Genomic DNA, 26354 nt, shown 5'->3' with positions numbered 1-26354 from the left:
CATATTCATCAAGATCAATCAAGTAGGAAGTAGGGTATTACCTCCATAGAGAGGGCCCGAACCTGGGTAAACATCGTGTCCCCCGTCTCCTGTTACCATCGATCCTAGACGCACAGTTCGGGACCCCCTACCCGAGATCCGCGGTTTTGACACCGACACCTGCCAAAAAAAACCAAGGCACAAGGGATGAATGCTCCAAAGTTGGGGGACGGATATGTGGGTGCATTTGGTGTGCGTATGTGTTGATTCCATCGGTACGTTCCAACGCGTACCCCCTCTTAGTAGTACAGATTTCCTACGATTCAAGTCAAGCAAAAAGAAACACCGCAAAACCCGTCTTTGCTCTCTCCTTATCCGATGGGAATAAAATCGTCTTACGCCATATATAAGAATATCTGAAATGCTCAATGCATACGATTAGTCCGCAAAGCGCATTATCATCAAACATCAAAACCAACTAGAGAGAGATATGCCCTAGCAACATGGGACACCGTCGATTTGTGCCAATATGGCGAGGGTTACTCTTTAGTAGTAGTATACATAATGTACTAGGTTGACTGCTATTGCGTGCATGTTAGTCTATGTTTTGTGTAGTTTTTTCCATTTGCATTGTGCGTGTGCGTGCCTACTTGTTAGTGCGTGCATGTTAGCGTATGATGCATGTTTTTTTCTAATGTGTGGTTGTATGTGTGCATGGTAGCGTGGCCGTGCGTGTGTGCGACCTTGACATGTTGCTCCATCATCAGACGTGAACACTAGGCGAGGTAGGAATAGAGGCAGCTCGGCAGGTACACGCTATGTCATGGTTACTTCGTACATGCTTGTCTGTGAGCATGCGCTCCGCAAGTGCTCTAGGGCCGAGGCCGTGACCGCCTTCGTCTTGGACGATAACCACACAATGATGACAAAGGTGTGCTAGAGGAGACGGCACAAATCACCGTTGTGGATAAGCTTCACCATAGCACGACGAACCGGACGTCACCATGGACGGTGATACGTCCATTTTGCATCATGTTTTTGTATCGATATTTATTGCATTATGGGCTGTTATTACACATTATGTCACAATACTTATGCCTATTCTCTCTTATTTTACAAGGTTTACATAAGGAGGGAGAATGCCGACAACTGGAATTCTAGGCTGCAAAAGGAGCAAATATTAGAGACCTATTCTGCACAACTCCAAAAGTCCTGAAACTCCACGAAAGTTATTTTTGGAAATAATAAAAAATACTGAGCAGAAGAAATACCAGAGGGGGCCCACACCCTGGCCACGAGGGTGGGGGGCGCGCCCTACCCCCCTGGGCGCGCCCCCCTGCCTCGTGGGCCCCCTGTTGGCCCTCCAATGGCCATCTTCTGCTATATGAAGTCTTTCGTCCGAAGAAAAATTAGAAGCAAGCTTTCGGGACGAGACTCCGCCACCACGAGGCGGAACCTTGGCGGAACCAATCTAGGGCTCCGGCGGAGTTGTTCTGCCGGGGACACTTCCCTCCGGGAGGGGGAAATCATCGCCATCGTCATCACCAACGCTCCCCTCATCGGGAGAGGGCAATCTCCATCAACATCTTCACCAGCACCATCTCCTCTCAAACCCTAGTTCATCTCTGGTATCCAATTCTTGTCTCTAAGTCTGGGATTGGTACCTGTAGGTTGCTAGTAGTGTTGATTACTCCTTGTAGTTGATGCTAGTTGGTTTATTTGGTGGAAGATCATATGTTCAGATCCTTTATGCATATTAATACTCCTATGATTATGAACATGAATATGCTTTGTGAGTAGTTACATTTGTTCCTGAGGACATGGGAGAAGTCTTGCTATTAGTAGTCATGTGAATTTGGTATTCGTTCGATATTTTGATGAGATGTATGTTGTCTCTCCTCTAGCGGTGTTATGTGAATGTCGACTACATGACACTTCACCATTATTTGGGCCTAGAGGAAGGCATTGGGAAGTAATAAGTATATGAGGGGTTGCTAGAGTGACAGAAGCTTAAACCCTAGTTTATGCGTTGCTTCGTAAGGGGCTGATTTGGATCCACATGTTTCATGCTATGGTTAGGTTTACCTTAATACTTCTTTTGTAGTTGCGGATGCTTGCAATAGGGGTTAATCATAAGTGGATGCTTGTCCAAGTAAGGGAAGCACCCAAGCACCGGTCCACCCACATATCAAATTATCAAAGTACCGAACGCGAATCATATGAACGTGATGAAAACTAGCTTGACGATAATTCTCATGTGTCCTCGGGAGCGCTTTTCTCTATATAAGAGTTTGTCCAGGCTTGTACTTTTCTACAAAAAGGATTGGGCCACCTTGCTGCACTTTATTTACCTTTGTTACTTGTTGCTCGTTACCAGTTATCTTATCACAAAACTATCTGTTACCTATAATTTCAGTGCTTGCAGAGAATACCTTGCTGAAAACCACTTACCATTTCCTTCTGCTCCTCGTTGGGTTCGACACTCTTACACACATACACACACGAACAAAAGATCCATAGAAAAATTTGTATCAACAAGATCAGTATGCATGGAAGAAATCACAACATGAGAGCATGGCAGGCAGATCACAAAGTATGGTCCATGGTTAATACCAACAAACTAGGTTATTAAAAGCATGATAAAAAAGCATCATCACACACGTCATGGCCCTGGAAAATCTATATGATACACGTATGATAATCCATGTCAAATCTGAACTAACTAAATAATGAGAAAATGGCAAAAATTATGATAACTGCACCAATAAACAGAATAAAAACTAGCTAAACAAAACAAAGTAAAACTCATCGAATCAATACATCTCAATACCAACCACATTTGCCTCCCCCTATTAAAGTAAAAATGTTCACAACGAACCAACAACACCATAGCACCAACATCGCCAAATTGAACCGCGCCGATGCCCATAATCCTCGTGATGTCGTGGCTGCACCGCTCACTGCGTTGAATCTGACGAGCATTGTGGCCCCTCCCGCCATGACACCATGAATAGAAGATGCAAAAACCTAGGAGTCCCTACCCCCGAAAGCAACCGCGTCACCACCACCCTGTCGCACCGCCTCCCCCCGCCAACAAACCCCCCTATCTAGACATGCAAACACGCTGCAAAGTGAAGCAAAAACGGCCGCCACCCCCATGAGAAATCGCATAATACCCTACGAAATCTGCGATGGAGAATGTAGCAGAAAATAGCAGGAGGTAGGTAGTCGAGCAGTGTGCCTCAAGCGCCTTGCAAATGTGGCCGCGAGGAAACAGAGAACCCAACATCGACGATCAAGGGTGCACGAATCGCCAGCGAAGAATATGAAAGCGCCACGCGAATCGCCTGTGGTGCGGAGAGCGAGAGGAAAGATAATCGAGTGGACGCATGGGGAAGAGTGGGGCAAGGAACTAGAAGGTTATGCTAGAGCGTTTACATGGTTGCCATTTATCGCGAACAGCTCGCGAACATGACGTGCTAACGATACCCCATGCCAAGATTCATGGTGCGATCCGACGACACAGACAGTGTACGAGAAACGAGCTGAAGGATCATGAGTTCCTTATCATTTGTTTTTTCTATACAAGAAAAATAACTCCTTGTTTCCATGTTTTTGCCAAAAATTTACAGGTCAAATTTAGTAGTGGGCCTGATTCTGATGGGCTGAGGAAAGTATAATTCTGTTGCTGCTGCGGCGGCACCGCAGTCGCCACCTGCACTGAACCGGACCAATCTCTAGCGAGCTTGAGCCAAAGCGGCGGACCCGCGTGAGTAGGAGAGATGATCCGGACGAGGTGAAGTCAAAACAGCAAGGGCTGGCCTTCGGCAACATCCTGGCCGTAGCCGCCTGCGACTATAAGAAGGTGACTCTCGTTCACCCCTGACGCTCCATACCTCTCCCCATATGAGATTCCACGCCTTGCGCGCCGCCCTTACCTTGCCTCTGGTCTGAGTCGGCTATGGGGTCGCCGTAGCGACCGAGGATCGAGAGACGCCCAAGTCCCCTTGATCTTGGGACAAATTACGTCAAGTGCTTGCATTTCTTCGCCTTCGGAATCAAACGACAAGCACTCAGGGAACCTACAATGGTAGACATTTGTGGAGGCGCTGATAGAGGAAAAAAATTCATAACATAAAAAAATGCCTAAGGGCCTAAGCTTACAATGGCAGACGCTAATTAAGCTAGGCGGGCGCTTCGCATGGGATGACAAAAAGTCAAGCACTCGCTACCAGCTCTTGCGCTGATGCTAGGTACGAGGCTGGGATTTAGGACGAAAACTGCCGATTAACCAGGTTTCTAATCCTCGCGTGTCAGATCCTACTAAGGATCAACAATTTATAACATACCAGTCACTCAAGATAAACCACAGATAAACTCACGATACGAAGACCCGTCTATTAATTGGGGAATTTTGGCTAGAAGAGCTACTAGAAGATAAGAACTAGGGTTGAGTTTATCTCATTATATTGGATACCCTTCTCTCACACGTAGGCGAGCTTAGAAAGGAGCTTTACAGGAACGGCGAAAAGCAGAGGAATCAAATAGTGTCGTGTGGGCGGTAAAGTGGCCATTGTGATCTGAACTGTCCATCCCACATCTTCATTTCTGGCCGTAGGACCTTCTCTGTGGCTGAACTGGCACGGAGATAACTGAATATATGTGACAGTTGCAGTCTAGGACTGAGAATGCTCCCCACTGAAACGATACTGGTCCTCAAGTGTATTTGTCTAGGAACCAAGCTTGGATTGTTTTCTTGAAGAATGCTGGGAAAACTTTCTTAATGAGGTTAGCATCTTCCCAGGTGGCTTCTTCTAGAGTTAAGTTCTCCCATTCTACAAGCCACTGTGTAACAAGAACACCATTGCGAGGAAAAAATCTTGTTTCCTTAAGGAGTGACAGAGGAAGGCCTGCATAAGGAACTACATGGCTACCCAAGTGTTTCTTCAGTTGGCTGACATGAAACACTGGATGAATGCCCACATTGGGTGGCAGAAATAACTTGTAAGCCACACTACCAATTTTTTCCAGAGTTATGTAAGGGCCATAATATTTTGTTGTGAGTTTGATTGCTTGTCTCAGGACAGCTGCCATTCTGTATGGTTGCATCCTTAAATGCACCATGTCCCATGTGTCAAATTGCTTCTCAGTTCTTTTCTTGTAAGCATACTTCTTCATTCTGCCTTAAGCCTATGCTAGGTTTCCTTTTAGCTTAGAGAGCATGTGTTGTTTTTCTGACAGGAAGTCCCTTGCTTCAGTGTTAGTAGGTCCAGGAACAGATACCTCACTTATCATAGGAGGTGGGTAGTTGTAGAGGGCTTGAGATGGAGTGTATTTAGTGGTAGTGTGATAAGTGGTGTTGTACCACCATTTTCTAAGGGCAACCAGGAATTCCATTCCTTAGGAAATACCATACAACTAAGGGAGGATTCAAGACACTAGTTGACCCTCTTTGTCTGGCCATCACTCTCTAGGTGGTAAGCAGAGTTAAGTCTCAATTTAATCTTCAGAGCTTTGATAATAGCCTGCCACATGTTGCGAGTGAAAATTCTATCTTTGTCAGTCACTATACTAATGGGAGGGCCATGCAGTTTAAAGGCATTGTCCATAAAGGCCTGGGCCATAGTGTGTACTGAGTAGGGATGGGTGAGGGAGTCCCGGATTAAGGGGTCCTCGGGCGTCCGGCCTGTTAGCCATGGGCCAGACTGATGGGTTGTGAAGATACGAAGACCGAAGACTGCACCCATGTCTGGATGGGACTCTCCTTGGTGTGGAAGGCAAGATTGGCGACCGAATATGTAGATTCCTTTCTTTGTAACCGACCAGGTGTAACCCTAGATCTTCCCGGTGTCTATATAAGCCGGAGGACTTAGTCCGGAGGGAGGGACTCATTACCATAGTCATACAGGCTAGACTTCTAGGGTTTAGCTATTACGATCTCGTGGTAGATCAACTCTTTTAATACTCATATCCATCAAGATCAATCAAGTAGGAAGTAGGGTATTACCTCCATAGAGAGGGCCCGAACCTGGGTAAACATCGTGTCCCCCGTCTCCTGTTACCATCAACCTTAGACGCACAGTTCGGGACCCCCTACCCGAGATCTGCCGGTTTTGACACCGACATTGGTGCTTTCATTGAGAGTTCCACTGTGCCGTCGACGACAGGATCGATGACTCGCCTCGTCCTTAAAGACAATATCACCGCCGGAGGAGAACTGGCCCCAGGCCAAACCCTCCGGCTGGGCGGCTTTACCATGACCGCCCGTTCGGCCGTTAAGTCGATGATGACCTCTCGGGCCATCAAAAATCCTCTTCGTATCGACCCCAAACACTCCAAGCAGATGGATCCGGCGGAGTTTTCGTCTTTAAATGAGCTCCTTGATCGTATCGCCGCCCTGGGAATCGCCACAGATTACGATCGGATCGGGCTTAGACCCGACCAAAGAGAAATCAAATCTCCACCGGTCACCCACCAGATAGCGGTAGTCGAGGAGCAAGACGGCGACTCTTCCCCTATACTGAAGATGGACTATGTCCGGATCGCCGACCCCGCAGAGCCGGATAACCATCAACAAAAGGAGGTGACTGGCCTTCCGAACATAGGATCGGCCGGCGGGCATAAGCAACCAGAAGATACTCCAGGGCCCAAACTGTTAAGTCTGGAAAACCATCAGTCTCCGGATCATCGATCAGGTCAGGGTCCGAATCCAATTCGACCCACCCACCCAGACATAAGCACTCTCATGAGCATACAACAATAGTCTCAGGAAACGGTCCACCACTTCTCGGCCAGATTCCTCCTTGTCAAGGATAAGGTTAAAGATTGCCGCGACGAGGACGCGATATCAGCATTCCGCAACAATTGCACGAACAAAGGAATCCTCAAAACCATTAATCGTCACCGCATACTACACTTCGCTGACTTGGCAACTACCGTACAGAAGTACATCGCAATGAAAAGCGCCTGGAAGGATCAGGCAGCTTGTTGGGCGCCATTGGTCCCAACTCAACCGCTGGTCCAGGCGAAAAGGGTGCATCCTCGCAACGCGCCCAGTCGAATAGCCAAGAAATATAAACCCATTATGCGACATGGGACCGTTCTGGAGGGATGGCTCGATGGCCCATGCAAAATACACACAACACCGGACACCATGCCAACCCACAACCTTAGAGCATGTTGGATACTCTGGCAGGTAGCCAAGAACGGCGAGGACATCCTTACCAAAAATACCCCAGAGCAACACCCTCCAGAAGACGACGACCCCAAAGTATTGACGGTCTTCGAGACATTCGCCTCAAACAATAAGCGCAAAAGGGCACTACGCGACCTCGCCGAAGTCTGTCAAATCGCCGCGATAAACCCTTGGAACGACACGGCTATAACCTTTAATGCCGGTGATGAACCAAAATACAGGACAGTCCGAGCACCAGCCTCATTAGTCCTCAGTCCCATCGTGGACGGCTTTCGACTCACCAAGGTCCTCATGGACGGCAGTGGACTAAACCTCATATATGAGGATACACTCCACAAGATGGAAATAAACAGAAGCCGCATCGAGCAAAGCAGCACGACCTTCTGAGGAATCATTCCCAGTCAGGAGGCGAGGTGTGCGGGAAAAATACACTTGACGTGGTATTCGGCATGCCGGAGAATTATCGGTCTGAAGAAATCACCTTCCAAGTGGCTCCTTTCAGCAGCGGATACCACGCCCTGTTGGGGCGAGACGCTTTTACACGCTTCTAAGCTATACCTGATTATGGGTACATGAAGCTCAAAATGCCCGGACCAAATGGCATAATCACTCTTTTCAGTAATCCGGACATAGCACTCTGCGCCGAAAACAAAACCGCACCCCTGGCCCTTGAGGCATTATCTGAAGCCCTCACGGCCGAAGAATTAACCACACTACGCTCTATAGTGGATAGGGACGATGTGATCTTAGACAAACGACCCAAATCCACCTCCTTCAAACCGGCAGAAGAAATAGTCAAATTCTAGGTCCATCCAACGGACCCCAAGAAGAAAGCATCCATTGGAGTACAACTAGACCCCGCGGTCAACGCCGCACTACGGGATTTCCTTCGTGAAAACTGGGATATATTCGCCTGGCACCCTTCTAACATGCCCGGAATCCCACGCGAGCTGGCCGAACATAGCCTCAATATATTAAAGGAATACAAACCAGTCAAACAAGCACTGCGGCACTTTTCCGAACCCAAACGCCAAGCTATGGGGGAGGAGCTGGCCAAGCTAATCGAGGCCGGATTCATCAGAGAAATAAAACATCCGGACTGGCTGGCAAACCTGGTGATGGTACCAAAGAAGGACAAATCCTGGCGCCTGTGCGTCGACTTTAAAGACCTCAATAAGGCTTGCCCCAAGGATCCCTCTTCCCGTCCCCCGCATTGATCAAATCATCGATGCTACCGCAGGACACGACTCACTGTGTTTCCTTGATACATATTCCGGATACCATCAAATCAAAATGAAGGAGTTCGATCAAGCTACAACGGCATTTATTACCCCATATGGGCCATTCTGCATCAACACCATGCCCTTCGGGCTCAAGAACGCCGGTGCCACATACCAACGCATGATTCAAACAAGCCTGGAGAAATAGATCGGCAAGACAGTTCAAGCTTATGTGGACAACGTAGTCATCAAAACTACGCACATCGAAACACTAATAGACGATTTACGTCTCACATTCGACAACCTCCGCGCGTATGACATTAAGCTCAATCCAGAAAAATGTGTTTTCGGCATCCCCCTAGAAAACTGCTGGGCTTCATCGTTTCCAATAGAGGAATTGAAGCAAATCCAGCCAAAATTCGAGCTCTATCTCAACTGGCCACGCCAACAGACCTCAAACAAGTCCAAAAACTCACGGGTTGCATGGCAGCTCTAAGCCGCTTTATCTCCAGATTGGGAGAAAAGCCACTGCCACTCTATCGCCTTCTACGGTGAACCGATCACTTCGAGTGGACAGATGCGGCAACAACCGGACTGGAGGAGATAAAAACCCTTCTAGCGAGCAACCCAATCCTGGCGCGCCAAACGTCGGCGAACCTATGTTATTATACATATCGGCAACACATCAGGTGGTGAGCGCCGTGCTCGTCGTTGAACGAGAACAGGACGGACACAAATTCCCGCTTCAGAAGCCAGTATACTACATATCCACTGTCCTTACACCATGCAAATCCCGGTACCCCCATTATCAAAAGATAGCATACGCGGTCTTCATGGCATCCCGAAAGCTCCGACACTACTTCCAAGAGTGTTCGATCACGGTGGCTTCCGAAGTACCACTTAACGACATTATAAACAACCGCGATGCCACGGGTCAGATTGCCAAATGGGCCATTGAACTCCTTCCATTCGATATTACATACAAACCACGTCGAGCTATTAAATCCCAACTACTGGCTGACTTCATCGCCGAATGGACAGAGGCCAAACTCCCTAAAGAGTTCGGCACATATTCCAATTGGGTTATGTATTTCGATGGTTCCAAAATGCTGGCGGGGCTAGGAGCGGGCGTCGTGTTAATGTCCCCTACTGGAGACGTTGTCCAGTACGTACTCCAAATACTATACACAGATTCCAACAACGCAGCCGAATACGAGGCCTTATTGCATGGTCTCCGGATGGCTGTCTCCAGGGGCATACAATGCCTGGAGGTGCGCGGGGACTCAAACCTGACCATATCTCAAATAAATGGAGATTTCGATGCCAAGGATCCAAAGATGGCAGCTCGGTTCGAGGGGCTCGAGTTTCATCACGTGGCCCGAGAGAGTAATTAAGCGGCAGACGTCCTCGCTCGTATTGGCACCAAGCGCAACCCCGTCCCACCCAATATCCTTTTGGAAAGAATTTCTAAGCCATCCGTGGTGTGGCAGGGGGAAAGCGTCAACACTAGTCCGGATCCGAAGACAACTCCAGATTCCGAACACACAGATATCATCGACGGCTCAGCCACCGAAATAACACCGTCGGCCCATCTCATTATGGAGGTCATTGCCCCATGGATCGAACCCTTCTTGGCCTACCTTAATAGGAAGGAACTTCCCGAGGATCAGACTGAGGCCCGTCGCATTGTCCGGCGTTCGAAGGCCTATAAGGTTCACGACGGAGAACTCTATAAGAAAAGCGCTACCGGCGTCCTTCAAAGATGTATCTCTGAGGAGGAGGGGCAGCAGCTCCTGGCTGAGATTCACGCCGGTCTTGGCGGGCACCACGCCGCAGCCCGGGCCCTTGTAAGCAAGGCCTTCCGTACAGGGTTTTATTGGCTGACGGTCGAGCAGGTGCACATGACCTTGTCCAACGTTGCGTCGGATGCCAACTCTTCGCCAACCAAAGCCATATGCCCCCCACTGCCCTACAAACAATCCCCATCACTTGGCCTTTTGCAGTCTGGGGACTGGATATGGTTGGACCCCTTAAAGGAGGAAGCCACAAGAAAAAATATTTGCTGGTCATGGTGGATAAATTCACTAAGTAGATAGAAGCCAAACCAGTTAAAATGGCCGAATCCGTGCCGGTGATAGAATTCATATCCGGCGTTGTACACCGTTATGGTGTTCCGCACAGCATCATCACCGATAACGGCTCCAACTTCACAGCCGATGAAGTGAAAACCTGGTGCGCCAATCTAGGCATCAAGCTCGATTACGCCTCTGTCTATCACCCACAGACAAATGGTCAAGTCAAAAGAGCCAATGGTCTCATTATGAGCGGCATTAAGCCCAGACTAGTGCAGTCTTTGAAGGAATCAGACAACCACTGGGTTGAGGAGCTTGACTCCGTACTCTGGGGGCTGCGGACCACGCCCAATCGCACTATCGGATACACACCCTTTTCATGGTGTACGGTGCAGAGGCAGTATTACCCTGCAACATTATTCATGACTCACCTCGAGTGCGCATGTACAAAGAGAGAGAGGCCGAGCTCGATCGGCAGGACAGCTTAGATGCCCTGGAGGAGGAGCGCGACGTTGCAAAAGCCCGTTCTGCATTTTATCAACAACAGGCGCGCAGGTATCAAAGCAGAGAAGTGCGGGCCAAAACTTACAACGTTGGCGAACTCGTTCTACGCCTACCGGAGAAGAAAAAGGACAAACTCAAGCCCAAGTGGGAGGGTCCCTTCATCATCGACAAAGTTCTCACCGGAGGGGCGTACCGCTTGCATGATGCGTGAGACAATCGACTAGAGCCGAAGCCCTGGAACGCGGCCAGACTCCAAAGATTCTATGCCTAGCGCCGAACTCCTTGTTCGTCTCCTTCCTCTTATTGTTTTCATCATTTTTCTCTCTTTTCGTTTTTTCTCTTTAGCCTTAAAAGCTTTTGTGCGGTTAGACCATGCATCCCCGACGCATACATCTTCAAGTATGTACATCCTTTATACCTGGGGGCTTCCTTGACAGAAGCTTGCTATTACTATTTCCCAAGCATCAAGCTCATCACATATGCGTTTTCTCCCATATGTACCTTTTCTTTGCCATTACATGCATCGATATGACTTAAGTTTTGGCCAAGCTGGGTTGGCTGGCTCCTGTGCTTATGCCCTACGTTCCCGTTAGTTCGGCTAGGGCATAAAGGGAGCACCTCTGCGATTGTTACTGCCGGGTCATCCGGATGTGTACCTCAGATTGGGTGAAGCCGAAAGCTAGCGTTCTTAAGGGAATATTCGGTCGGTGAACTAAAGATGTCTTTGCACTCGTTCCATTGTGAATCCCCAGAAGTTATACACACTGTGATTTTTTCATCACGGTTCGGACATGCACATAAATGCATGCACACCCAGGGAAAGGAACCCTTAACGGAACTATTCTCTCTGGAAGATGTTTCTTACAATTTTAATTTAATATAACATAACTAGCCGGATACAACTTGCCTGTTCAAGCAACTATGACCCCTACACCTGGTTTCCACGCATACCCCGGTTTATTTTGCCGCTGAGGTATACGGAAACACTCCGCACCTTCGGGCGAGAGGTCAAAGCGAAAAGGTCGGCCATGACAATCATTTTACAATCTAGCTAGAAGGAGAGTACATAGTCACTTAGGACTTAAAAACTTCCTCCTCTATACCGTCCAACAGGTGGTCTAATTTACAATCCTGTTGGGAGTATCTAGCAGCCACGTCTACTTGGTCATATACTAAACTAACGGGAATCTCTTCCCCATTTGACCCTAGCGGTCCGACCCGGGCCTTGTGATTCAGATCCAGCTTGGTATACCGCGTTTTTACCATGGCACAGGCCTCTCGCACACCCACTCGGCAGGCCGATATCTTGCATAGTCGGATACGCCACCGCACTCCCTTGAACAACTCTACAAGCTTCTCCATACTCCCTGGTGGGGAGTCGGATGGCCATAAGGCCTTGGCTACACTCCGCATTGCCTACCGAGCTTGCTCGTGCAACTGCGCCATCCCATGCAGAAGATCACTTGATGATCCGGACACCTCCTCTTCGGGACGGCCCGTCAATATACCTGCAATCACAGCTATATCAGCTACTTTTACTTCCAAACTGCTATAAGGTAAATACGGCCACATACTGAATATGCCGCCTCGCAGTTTTTTGTTCTCCTTCACAGAGTCGGCTAGCTGGGCCCACACATCCTTCAGCTCTTTGCCCAGCTGGGTGTTTGCATCTTGGAGTTTGTTTTTATCCTGTCTGACACGGGTCAAAACCCGCTTGCCTATGGCATGTAGTCTTTTCGACTCTGTTTCCTCCAATTGATCTGATGATCCTGTTATGAGATAAAGCCGCAGTGTTAACACGGTCGCTATGCATTAACTGTTTCTTGATGGAGGGACATATCACTGGAAGACGCCGCCTTGGATTTTTCTAGTTCGGCGGTCACTGCATTTAACTGCGTCCGGCACTTTTCTAGCTCTTGGGCTAGCACGTCATTCTTCTCCGAAAAAACCTGATCATGCAGCGATCCTCAAATCAGTTGTTCCAACTACTTTAAGTCTCGGGGACTACTGGCATACGGTTATCATACTGAGACACAGTAAACTTACCTGCACATCTTTTAAATGCTGCTTTGTGGCTCTGCTAAGCCCATCTCGAGCAGCTCGGATGTATGCATCAGCTGAGCTGAAGGCATTAAACGCCTCTTCCGAAAAGCAGGGGTCTCGTAAAATGGCCCTTCGACGCAGATGATTCATGGCGCTCTCCACTTCCGAGTTGGTGACGGACATATTCTCCGAGCCCTCGGCCGAAGGACAGTCCGGCGTCACTCCCATATTGGCCCCCATCCCCTCGGCTGAGGCTGGATCCTGGCTGTTGGGAGTATTACTGACCGGACCCACAGACACAGTCCGGCGGACTCTTTTCCTGATGCAAGACGAACATGAAAGTCACGGTTGGATGCGACTATTAAGAAAACGTATTTGCAAACCCATACCTCTTTGACGAGGGCCCGACCGTGTCTTTGAAGGCTTGCCCGGTGCGGGAGCCGCTCTCTTCGGAGTCGCTCCTGGAGTAGCACGGTATGTAGAACGCCTCCCCTTCGAAGCACGATACAGTGCGGTGGGTGAGGCGGAACGAGGGAAACCTTTCGGGGGAGATATCTCGTGACTACTTACGTGCGAAGCGGGGAGAAGACCAGGGTAATCGGCGATGATGAGCACTTCGGTGCCGTCGTAGCTCACCTGGTAAAACACGCCATTCTCGAGTACCACGAATATATCCAGATCCTCTTCGAATCCAGGGTCAAGGTCCCGATTGTGGCCCTCGGGCTACGGGGCGGGGCTGTGAAGCCCCTCGGAAATCTTTTGCCAATGCTGTTACAAATGGACGGGTTAATATTCATTGAAGCAAAGCTCAGGGAGTGGGGTGAGTAGAGTAGAAGAGTTGGGGGCTTACCCAGCTAGGAGGACTGTACATGGAATATCCTTCTCTGTGCGTGATGCGCAGGAACTCCTCTTCCTCACCCTTGAATAGTTCGGCCAATATTTTGGCTATGGCGGCAGGGGTGTCCGGACCTTTCCTGCCGCAGCGGGAGGCGTCATCTTCCCCATTGTAGTTCCACATGGGAAGTCCTCTGTATTGAAGTGGTTGGATCCCCCGCACTATGGAGGTCGCCATCACTTCGACTATTGTGTATCCGGACTGGGCAAGCGTCCTGATCTTGTTCAGGAGTTGGCGGACTTCCACACTATCTTCCTCCTCGAGGCTCCGAGGGCGCCAACTGTGGCGTTTCTTCAGAGGAACACTTGAAAACTCGGGGAGACCCCTCCGGACTGGATCTGGAAGTACCGCGTCCTCGATGTAAAACCATTCAGAGGTCCACTCTTCGGAAGCTTTCTTCGGCGTGTCGGATAGGTATCCGGTCTCAGCAATACGCCATATTTCGGCTCCGCCCACTTCAAAAATCGATCCCTCGTGGTTGCGCGGGACAAGACAAAATAACCTTCTCCACAGATCAAAATGGGCCTCACAACCCAGGAATAGTTCGCATAAGGCGACATAGCCTGCGATATGCAGGATGGAGGCTGGGGTAAAATTGTGCAGCTAGAGGCCATAATATTCCAGAAGCCCTCGGAGGAATGGGTGAATTGGAAATCCCATGCCCCTTAGCAAATAGGGGACGAGGCACACTCGTTCCCCCGCAGATGGATCGGGGAAATCCTCCGCCTGGGTTTTGCTGTTGAAGGAGGCTACTCCCGCTCGAACATGGACCAGATCTGCAGGAGGGAGAAATCCCTGCGTTTGCAACTTCTCCAATTGATTGTGGGACACAGAGCACCTCTCCCACTTGCCTTTCTCTGGGTCGGAACGGTAGGAGGAGCTGGGAATGTTAGCCATGTTGGAATGGTCTTTCCTGGCAATCTCCGAGGATTTTCTCTGCGTGGTGCCGAATGGATCTGAGACCCCATCTCTTTAAATAGACGCTCTTTCTTGCATGGCCGGGGTGTTATTTGCGAAAATACCTTGACCGTCTGCATTCGCCCGACACGTGGAAGCTGAAGTCATAGATGCACAAAAGCCGAGGGGTGCAACATTGAATTATAAGCTGAATACATTACTTGGAAGTCGTCGTCGGAGGAACCCTCCTTGCAATGCCGAAGACAATCTTTGCGCCGAACACCTCAACATTGAAGCCTGGTTCGGGGGCTACTGAGGGAGTCCTGGATTAAGGGGTCCTCGGGCGTCCGGCCTGTTAGCCATGGGCCGGACTGATGGGCCGTGAAGATACGAAGACCGAAGGCTGCACCCGTGTCCGGATGGGACTCTCCTTGGCGTGGAAGGCAAGCTTGGCGACCGAATATGTAGATTCCTTTCTTTGTAACCGACCTGGTGTAACCCTAGATCTTCCCGGTGTCTATATAAGTCGGAGGACTTAGTCCAGAGGGAGGGACTCATTACCATAGCCATACAGGCTAGACTTCTAGGGTTTAGCTATTACGATCTCGTGTTAGATCAACTCTTGTAATACATATATCCATGAAGATCAATCAAGCAGGAAGTAGGGTATTACCTCCATATAGAGGGCCCGAACCTGGGTAAATATCGTGTCCCCCCCTCTTGTTACCATCGACCTTAGACGCACAGTTCGGGACCCCCTACCCGAGATCCGCCGGTTTTGACACCGACAATGGGAGAGGGTAATGAAGTGGGCATACTTGGTACATCTGTCGACCACAACCAATATGACCTCCTTCCCATTATATTTGGGGAGTCCCTCAATGAAATCCATTGTAATGTGTGTCCATGCCATGTTAGGAGCGGGAAGAGGGTCCAAGAGGTCTAGATACTGGCAGTGCTCAGCCTTTTTTCTTTGGCACACAACACATTCAATGATGAATTTTTCTACATCCTTCTTTGGTCCTGGCCAGTAGAACAACCCCTTAGTTCTTTGAGAGTTAGCCACTATCCCAGAGTGCCCCCCAATGGTAGAAGCATGTAAGGAATCTATCAATTGGTGTCTTAGTGTTTCATCCTTCCCAATGTTTATCTTGCCCTTATATTTGAGGATACCAACTTTGAGGGAGTGATGTTTCTCAGCTTGTGGTGTTATGAACAACTTTTGTAATAATGATTGGTAGTGGGCATCGTCCTGGTAGCTCTTCTCTACAGATTCTATCCATGTAGGAGTGATGAGAGTGGTTGCCATGAGTGACATATCTCTTCTACTCAATGCATCAACAACTTTGTTTTCATGTCCTTTTTTGTATTCCATCTTGTTATTGAATTCTAAAAGCTTCAGCAGAAGCTTGTGTTGAATTCCCTCAGAAACCTTTTGCTATGTGATAAACTTCAAGATCTTTTGATTAGTTTTCAGATGAAGCTCACTTCCAATGAAGTAGTGTCTCCATTTCTTTAGGGCTTCCAGGATGGCCATGGCCACTTTTTCATATGTTGAAAGGGCAGCAGATCTAGGGCCTAAGATTTTGCTATAGAAAGCAATGAGCCTGCCTTGCTGCATGAGGGCATCACCTATGCCTATTCCACTAGCATTTGTCTCCACAGTAAAAGATTGAGAAATTTTTGGGAGAGCAAGGACTAGGCAGTAGTTAGACTGACTTTGAGCTTGTTGAAATCTAGATGATGTTGTTCTCCCCAATTAAATGAGTCTTTCTTGAGGATGTCATGAAGGGTTCTATAGATGAGGCCATAGTTTTGTACAAATCTTCTCTAATAGCCATCTAAGCCTAAAATTCCTTTGAGTTGTGTGGGGTTCTTGGGTGTTGACCAGTCCTTAACAACCTCAATCTTCTTGGGATCAGTTTCAACTCCTTTGCCAGAGATAATGTGCCCAAAATACTCCACCTGTGGTGCAGTAAAGATGCATTTACTAGCCTTGGCAAATAATTTGTGTTGCCTGAGTAGGTCCAACACTTCTCTCAAATGAATGAGATGATCTAACAAGGTTCTGTTGTGGACGAGTAGATCATCAAAGAACACCAGAATAAATTTCCTCAGCAGATGGGCAAACACCTTGTTCATGAGTGATTGAAATCCCGCAGGTGCATTTGTGAACCCAAAGGGCATTACCAAGTATTCAAAGTGACCAAAGTATGTTCTAAAAGCTGTTTTGTGTCTATCTTCTTCTTTCATTCTAACTTGATGGTAACCTGCTCTAAGATCCAGCTTTGTGAGTAGTTGGCCCCATGCAGTTCATCAAATAAGTCCTCAATCACAGGGATGGGAAGATCTTACAAGTGGCATTTCCTTAGGTTCAGCAAAGACGTCTTTGCACTCTTGGAGCAGGTCCTCAACTTCTACACATTGTTGTTGCATTGTATGTTTCAAATCAGGAGCGAGAAGTAAACAGTAGCCAGATACACCTTTCGGGGTTAATTTTTCCATTATATGTAGAGAGATCACTGGAATAGTCTTCTTTCTGTTACTATGTTTGATGGGCACTATTCTTTTGCCATCCAAGTTAATGATGATCTTCCTATTATCAAAGTCCATAGTGATAGGACTGTGTTTGCTGAGCCAACCACAACCCGAGATGATGTAATACTTATTGAGGGGAAGGATTTTAAATGAGTTGGAGAACTTATGGCCCTCAATTGTATATTGTGTGTCTGCTATGTGTGATCCAGATTGCAGTTGCCCACCTCCAGCTATCAGAAAAGTTTCCATTGGGTGTGGAACATTAGTACATGATGTTTTAGCAGCAAAGTGCATGTCCATAAATGTGTGTGAACTGCGAGAGTCTACTAGAGCCATGCCACATTTACCTCCAATGTGGACTTGAAATGTGAATGTGGCATAGTTGGCTTTTTCGCCAGGGCCTGGAGATAAATTTGCATGAGTTGTTCCTCCTTTGTGGGGCTATTAATAGATGTATCAGCCTGTTCGTCAGAACCTTTTTCTTGTAGGATTGCATCAGGATTGTCTTTATCCCTGGTTTCTTTAGTGGCCATGAGATTAAGTGTTTTGTATTGGGCACTGTTGTGGCCAAAGAACCACCTGCCCCCACAGTATCTGCAGACTCCAAGTTCTTTATATTTAATCTTATATTTTTGATTGGTTTTGTTATATCCTTCCTTCCCGATGGCAGTGCTATCAATGCCTGTACTTTTGTAACATCCCAAAGATCTAAATTTTGGAATGTTATATTAAATAGATAGTTTTGGTTGATTTTTTGTTTGTTGTGTGATTGATTGACTGAAAGTGAGTGAAACTGAAACTTTTGAAAGTTAAATGAGAGGGAATAAAAGGACTTTCCCAAACTTTCATTTTTGCATTTATGATCTCTGTGAATTCAAAATCTTTTCAGATACAAACCCTAGAGAAAAGATGACATGACTTCTTCCATTTAAAAAAAATGAAAAGGGTTCTGAAAATATTAGAATTTCATTTGGAAATATTTCAAATTCAAAAACTTTATGCAACTCAATGATTTTCATGAGAGAAGATAAATTGACTTCTTCAAAACATATGAAATATGAGTTGGAAGTTTTAAAAGAATTAAATTTAAAGTCCTTTTGGAAATTATTTTTCAATTTGGAGTTATTTGGGTTTTATTCAAATTATTTTTCTCCAAAAATAAAATATATGGAAACTTGGGTAAAATGATTCCCTATAGTAGAAAATTGGAGAAAAATAAATTTGAACTTATTTTGGTATTTTTAAAATGATTTTTATTTGGTTTTATTGCAGCAGTAACACTCTTTGCTTTGTTTGAATTTTTGTAGATTTTACTTTACGTTAGAAAAATGTTTACGTTGTAGAAAATCTTTTTCTGAAAATTTTGATATATTATATGCCTATAGTATTTTTTTATTTTATTTGTTTTTTATTTTTATTTTCTGTAAAATTAATTTAAAAAAAAAGTTAGGACCGACCGGACCGGGCCGGCCAAGTCGCCCGTCCGCGGCCCAGCCTGCCCAACGCCACGCCCCTCTCGTCCCCGAGCTTGGGACGGAGTCCCGAGCCGCCACGACAGCGCCGCCGCCGTGTCCTTCACGGACGCCCCGCCCCGCCGTCTTTGCCCCTGCCCCTTCCCCACGCCTCCCGCTCCGCGCCCCTACTATAAAGCCGCCGCCCGGCACCCCCTCTCTCTCTCCTTCGCATCGCGCCGCCCGCACTCGCCGGAGTTCGAAAACTCCGACGAGATCCGCCGCACCGCCCCGCGCTCCACCGCCGCCCTCGCCCGAAGCCGCCACCACCTTCGGATCCGCCTCGCCGAGCCGCCCCTCCCCGTCTACTCCACCGGCGTCGCCGAGAACCGGAGGCATCGCCCGCGTTGAACCCGAGCCAGGATCGCCACCGACGACCTCGCCGGAGTCCACCTCCACCGCGGTGAGCACCGGAGCCACTCTCCTCCGTTAGATCGTGTTTAACGTTGTAGATTAGATCGCGTTTATTTTTTTCTTTTTGAAACGTTTTGTTTTATTTATCGAACGTTCGCTGTTTAGCCTCTTCAAGAGAACGTTTTCATCTAGTAAGCTTCTGTAGTGGACGTTCGTCCGTTAGCTTGCTGTCACGTGGCCAGGGACCCAGTTGCAAATAAGTTTTCTTACAGTTTAGCCGCTGATCTTCAAACCTTCGCTACTTTTTACCCATTTATCCAAATCCAACAAATCCAACACCCACTTCTTCGTTAGGATCCCCTCTATCAAGTAAAACAACTTCAACATGTTTTTGAAAGTTTTAAAATTTGAATTCAAACAGATTTGTATTTGAACTTCGTTTGATCGTAACTTGAGTTTTATAATTCTGATTTAATTGATTCTTTTTGCAAATCGAAGCACTTGACCTAAACTTTCTGATAAGTCCAAATTCACCCAATTTTGGTACTTTTAGAAATTTGTTTCTGTTGCAAGAGTTAATTGCTTGTTTTCAAAGTTTTCCGAGATCTTTTTTCGAATCTTTGGCATGAGTGCTTATGTATGCAATTGCTTGCTCACGATAGATTGACCGGAGTGTGACGAGTAGAACTATCAGGAGTTATGAGTGCGAATCATCTTGATCAACAGTACGAGGCAAGTTCACACTTTGATGATATCCCTTTCATACCCAGTTTTTGTGCATTAGTTTCAGCCTCAAACATTGCATGAGTAGGATCTGATTAATATGTGGGTTTTGGGAAGTAGTTGATGAGGTAGAACCTATTGTCCTTTATATCAAACCCCTAGGAGTTACTTCTACGTTATGCTTATACTGCTATGCTATTCTTGTAGACGTGGATTGGTTTGAGAGAATTCATGAAAGTTGCGAGAGTAATATTATCTAAGGGAAACTTAAGGTGGCTACTTTAATACACATCTGGGTGGATTGGTTGGGGCACCCTGGGGATATACCAGTGGCTTGCCCGGACACCTGGGGATATACCAGTGTTGTCCTAGGAGATCCCGGGGAACCCGTGCGATCATCCTATCGAATGGCACCCAGGCTCAAAGGGATCATAAGATTATTCATGCTGGAAACTTCCATGTGCAGCCACAAGCCATTATGGGCTCTGGCATAGTTGAGTATGTTGTGTGACCTCTCTCAGTGGTAGGCTAGCAGATGTAGGGGAAAGTAGGCGTAAGTGTCTACCCAGAGTAAAGAGTTAATGCTTCGGAAAGACTGTGTCTCGATCATCCGTTTCTCAAACACCATGCAGTGCGAGAAATACAATGGAGGAGATCGAGTCTTGTGGGGAAAAGTGCGCAAACCTCTGCAGAGTGTACAAACTAATCATGATTAGCCGTGTCCCCGTTTATGGACATCTTGAGTATCTGGTTTTTGAATTATCATGTTGATCTCATCACTTTACTTAATTAATTTGTTGGGTTGTTAACTTTTAATTGGGATTGAGTTGGAGGAACCTTCTCAATAATTTTCAACCAACTTGGTAGTTAAATAAAATTTATTCCTTTGATGTAGAAAAAATTGGCTTTATGCAAAAATAAACCCAGAGCCTCCACCAGCCATATATGCATGTAGTGATAGCCTTTATTCATCATTTCTCTATGGTGTGAATTTGCCAGTACATTCAATGTACTGACCCTTTATGGCTGCAACGTCTCATGTTGCAGGAATCTTACGACGAGTAAGTGATACGTTAGGGTTACGATTTCTACACTCAACTTTGCCGTTGGTGTTGATGGGAATCCACAACCTTGTTGTTACTTCCGCTATTTGGATTGAGGTAATAGTATTTACGTTATTTATACATGTGATTTACCTCTGTTATAAATCCTCGAGTACTGTGTGTGTTAGCATACCGATCTAGGGATGACACTTAAGCACAGAGACTTGACCGTCTGAAGTCGGGTCGCTACAAGATGGTATCAGAGCACATGTTGACTATAGGACGTGACCCCTAGAAACTGGCAAGCCCATAGGAAGATTTTCTCTACAACTTCATTTTCAAAAAGATCTTTTACCTCTCTTATCTTCTGAGCTTATTCAAATATTCCCTTTTAGTGAGACCATACCCCTTTTCCCTTTTGACCACTCGAAGATTCGACTGATGAGTCCACTCCAAGAAGTACAAGATATCGGACAACTAAGACCACTTCGGAATGAAAAGGATTTTACCGTGCATTATAATAATGGAAACTGCAACGGTTTAAGACTCCGAAGACTTGGAGAATTTGAAGGCTCTGAAGAATTCCCAGATTTGTATGACCTAGGAAGGCTACCCTTATGGAACTTGGCAGACTATGGAATCTGTCAATACCCGAGATCAAGGTGTATCGGAGAAAGACCGGAACATGGAGCATTAGAACTCAAAGTTTGGTCAAGAAAATCCTAAGGCAGGAGATATCAACTATGGAATGATAGCTCATGGAAATGACAAGAGCAGAAACACGGCTATCCATGATGTTATCGCCCGCTTATGCTATTGTCTCCGTGCTGAGATAAGCATGCATTTCTTCTGAAGGATTGGATGGTAGAAGGCTGATGGAGCATCTATCAACCAAGGATGCAGTTTTAACCTTAGCTGGTGTATCGCCAGGATCTGGTGTATTACATCAGGAAGTTTAAGATGAACCTTCAGGAAGCTGTATTTGATAAGGAAGCATTTCGTGAAGAACTCAGGACCCAGAAGCTGAAAGTAGCCAAACTGGAGGAGCAAAACCTTGAGATACCAGAGATTCATCAGGAACTGAAGGACAGTAGGACCATGGTTCATGTCAAGGATGTTGAAACCCAGAAGTTTGGAACGCAACTCCAGAAATATTGAAGGACGTCATGAGAGACTTTGCGTCAACAGAGATGATCTGGCAAAAGAACTTGAGAAGGACAAGCACGATCGGAAGAAGCCACCGGAGACATGAACAAGACTTGAAGAGTTTGGCGACTTTGAAGATTTATTGACCTTTAGAAGACCAAACCCCTAATATATACCCACGTTAGATGTGACGTTTGTGAGCTGTCATTTGTTTGATGTTTTTCCGATAGCCACAATAAAATTTGTCTTTTCAAAACTATTGTTTGCATTGTGTGTATTCCTCTCTATCTCTCTTATCCCACCCCAAAACCCTTGGAACCAACAGAGGATGAATGGAGATGAACCCATATTTTTTGGACCGATGACTCAATTGGAGACGGACCGATGGATTCAGAACATGGAAGATCATATGAAGAATAACACTATAGCCGGAAAGGATATGGCCCAGCATGCTCTTCAGTGCTTTGAAAGAGGTGCTGCTACTTGGTGGAGAATGTACCAAACCATCAATGGATGGCAAGGAGTAACCACTTGGAAAGAATTTAAGTTGACTCTGCTAAAGTCTTGGCTTGTGTCCCAGAAATTGAAGCCTTATGGAAATGATATGAAGAAGCCTTGTGCAAGCAAGCTCTGTGGAGGAATAGGACACAACCATAAGGAACAGAAGGGTGAATGCCCTAATTGTGAAGGAAGTCACGCAGCTGAAGAATGCCCAACTAGGCAGATTACTTGTTTCTTGTGTGAAGGGACTACCCACTACCCTGCTCAGTATCACATTTACCCCATGGTACAAAGAACCGTACAGCTGAAGAAAGAAGTAAAGAAAGGAGCCCTTATGGAAATTTTAGAAGAACTCGTGATGAAGGAAGAGGTGGAGGACACACCCAAAGAAGACCAATTAAACCATGCACTAAGTCATGCTATTCATGCGGAGAAGAAGGACACATCTCCCAAAATTGTCTGAATGGGGATCTAGTAGAATTCCCGACAGAGGAAGTAGAGTATGACCCACAGGAAATAGAAGCCCTGATTGAAACAGAAAAGTCCAGGAAGAGAAATAGATTGGATTCCAGGAAGAACCTAAGTCATATCACCTGTTTCAGGTGCAAGGAATCAGGGCACTACTTCAGCAGTTGCCCAAAAAGGAAGCCGAGGACCCAAGGAGGCTATGTAATCACAAGAAAACCTCGAGACTTGTCAGAAGTAATATGTTTCCGTTGGGATGAAGCAGGGCACTTTGCCAGAGAATGTCCCAAGGAGAAGGAGACTTGTGATAAATAGTTGAGTTGCAACGAGAAATATAGTCGTAGTAGTGAGAACATTTCCTTTATATTGAGGTGTTCAACTGAGGCATGTAATGGAAACACAAGAGATTGTAATCATTGGAGAATCAATAAAGTTATTTTCATGGGTACTGATTTGGATTTTATGAGTTGTTACTCTATGAAGAATGATTTTTGACCATTTTCGAGGATATGAGAAATATGGTCTATGGATGAAGTTGTGCATTTTAAGGGTGGTAGTACCCTGTGAGGACCCTTGACCCCTGGAAAGGATTATGATATTCCACGGAGTGGACCTTGGACAAAATAAGTATGAGTTTTACCTCGATATGTGGGACACCCAAAGAAGTATGAAGGGATGAAGTACTACTGGATATAAAGGAGGAATAATATTGGTAATATGGAACAATTGTAACTCCAGGATGGATCTGAGTAATCACATTTTAGTTTGGTACAAATAGAAGGAAGGGAGACAGTACAATTGGATGGATTTAAGAATGCTAGGAAGCTGGATGTTGGAATAATGATCAGTTTTCGCCGATGATGAGTTTAAGGTTTACAAGTGATGAGATGGGCCATAACCCACAGGCTCCAAGACCTACCAAGAGGTAAGCACATTCTTGTTGAAGGAAAAACCCTGGAAGAGATTTCGACCTTACCCACCGACGATTTTATAGGAGTAACGCAAAACCTGAGAGTTGTGAATGAACGATAGATGTTCATTTGGCTTGTAGAATCAATGGATTTATCTGAACTTAGGTCGTCGACAAGAGAAATTCTGCAATGCTTGTGAGGATGACTGAGTGTTAGAATGCGAGATTCACTAAACCGTATACAAGGTAATGATTTGGGTGTGGGATGGATTGATCACCATACCGACTTACTCTTATTATTCGGCTTGCTATATGGGATGGTAAATCTGAGTGACTTACCTATAGTAGAGAGACGACGATATTAAACCTTGTTTGAACCTTAGAATGGTATGACAATTTTCCCTTGTACAAGGTAGTTGTTGCCAAATCGTAGGACATACGGTGAGGTTCAGCCCAGACCCATTTCCTGCAGGAGAAACCATAAATTGATGACCACCGTGAGATATTGATAGTTGTTTAGTATTCACGCCAGACCCGTCTGCTAAGAAGACCCGATCATAGTAGAACCTTACCAAGATGGAAGGACAGAAGAATTGCGGTCAAGGTTATGCCACTACCGGAAGAGCCCAGAGAAGGAATTTTCCCGAGAATCTGAGAAGACCGACACTGTCAAGAATATGGATGGAGTACATGAGTTTTGATGGAACCGTAACCATGCTTCTAAGGGTCGTAGCACCCCAGACCGCTTGTGACGAATGATGGATTTTGAGAAGACCCCTGAACCTAACCTATTTCTTTCTAGCCTCTCCGAATCTTGAGGACGAGATTCATTTTAAGGGTGGTAGGTTTGTAGCATCCCAAAATTCTAAATTTTGGAATATTATATTAAATAGATAGTTTTGGTTGACTGTTTGTTTGTTGTGTGATTGATTTACTGAAAGTGAGTGAAATTGAAACTTTTGAAAGTTAAATGAGAGGGAATAAAAGGACTTTCCCAAACTTTCATTTTTGCATTTATGATCTCCGTGAATTCAAATTCTTTTCAGATACAAAACCCTAGAGAGAAGATGGCATGACTTCTTCCATTTAAAAAAATGAAAAGGGTTCTGAAAATATTTGAATTTGATTTGGAAATATTTCAGACTAAAAAACTTTATGCAACTCAATAATTTTCATGAGAGAAGATAAAATGACTTCTTCAAAACATATGAAATATGAGTTGGAAGTTTTAAAAGAAATAAATTTAAAGTCCTTTTGGAAATTATTTTTCAATTTGGAGTTATTTGGGTTTTATTCCAATTATTTTTCTCCAAAAATAAAATATATGGAAACTAGGGTAAAATGATTCCCTACAGTAGAAAATTGGAGAAAAATAAATTTGAAATTATTTTGGTATTTTTAAAATGATTTTTATTGGGTTTTACTGCAGCAGTAGAACTCTTTGCTTTATTTGAATTTTTGTATATTTTATTTAACATTAGAAAAATGTTTACGTTGTAGAAAATCTTTTTCTGAAAATTTTGATATATTATATGCCTATAGTATTTATTTATTTTATTTGGTTTTTATTTTTATTTTCTGTAAAGTTAGTTTAAAAAAAGTTAGGACCGACCGGACCGGGCCGGCCCAGTCGCCAGGCCGCGGCCCAGCCAGCCCAACGCCGCGCCCCACTCGTCCCCGAGCTTAGGACGGAGTCCCGAGCCGCCACGACAGCGCCGCCGCCACCGTGTCCTTCACGAACGCCGCGCCCCGCCGCCTTTGCCCTTGCCCCTTCCCCACGCCTCCCACTCCACACCCCTCCTATAAAGCCGCCACCCGACACCCCCTCTCTCTCCTTCGCATCGCGCCGCCCGCACTCACAGGAGTTCGAAAACTCCGACGAGATCCGCCGCACCGCCCCGCGCTCCACCGCCACCCTCGCCCGACGCCGCCACCACCTTCGATCCGCCTCGCCGAGCCGCCCCTCCCCGTCTACTCCACCGGCGTCGCCGAGCACCGGAGGCCTCGCCCGCGTCGAACCCGAGCCATCATCACCACCGACGACCTCGCCGGAGTCCACCTCCACCACGGTGAGCACCGGAGCCACTCTCCTCCGTTAGATCGTGGATGAACGTTGTAGATTAGATCGCATTTATTTTTTTCTTTTCAAAATGTTTTGTTTTATTTATCGAACGTTCGCTGTTTAGCCTCTGTAAGCGAACGTTTTCATCTAGTAAGCTTCTGTAGTGGACGTTCGTCCGTTAGCTTGCTGTCACGTGGCCAGGGACCCAGTTGCAAATAAGTTTTCTTACAGTTTAGCCCCTGATCTTCAAACCTTCGCTACTTTTTACCCGTTTATCCAAATCCAACGAAACCAAT

The 26354-nt window shown here is 46.2% G+C and overlaps 1 pseudogene; it reads left to right on the top strand.

Moving 5' to 3' along the window:
* The first annotated feature begins 3170 nt into the window (after nt 1-3170).
* LOC123096808 (thioredoxin domain-containing protein PLP3B-like) overlaps nt 3171-26354 on the top strand; it is a 29364-nt pseudogene continuing 6180 nt past the window's right edge.

The sequence above is a fragment of the Triticum aestivum genome, chromosome 4D (assembly GCF_018294505.1).
Source record: "Triticum aestivum cultivar Chinese Spring chromosome 4D, IWGSC CS RefSeq v2.1, whole genome shotgun sequence".
NCBI lineage: Eukaryota > Viridiplantae > Streptophyta > Magnoliopsida > Poales > Poaceae > Triticum > Triticum aestivum.
The sequence above is the reverse complement of the archived record's forward strand: the minus strand, read 5'-3'. Positions and strand labels throughout refer to the sequence as shown.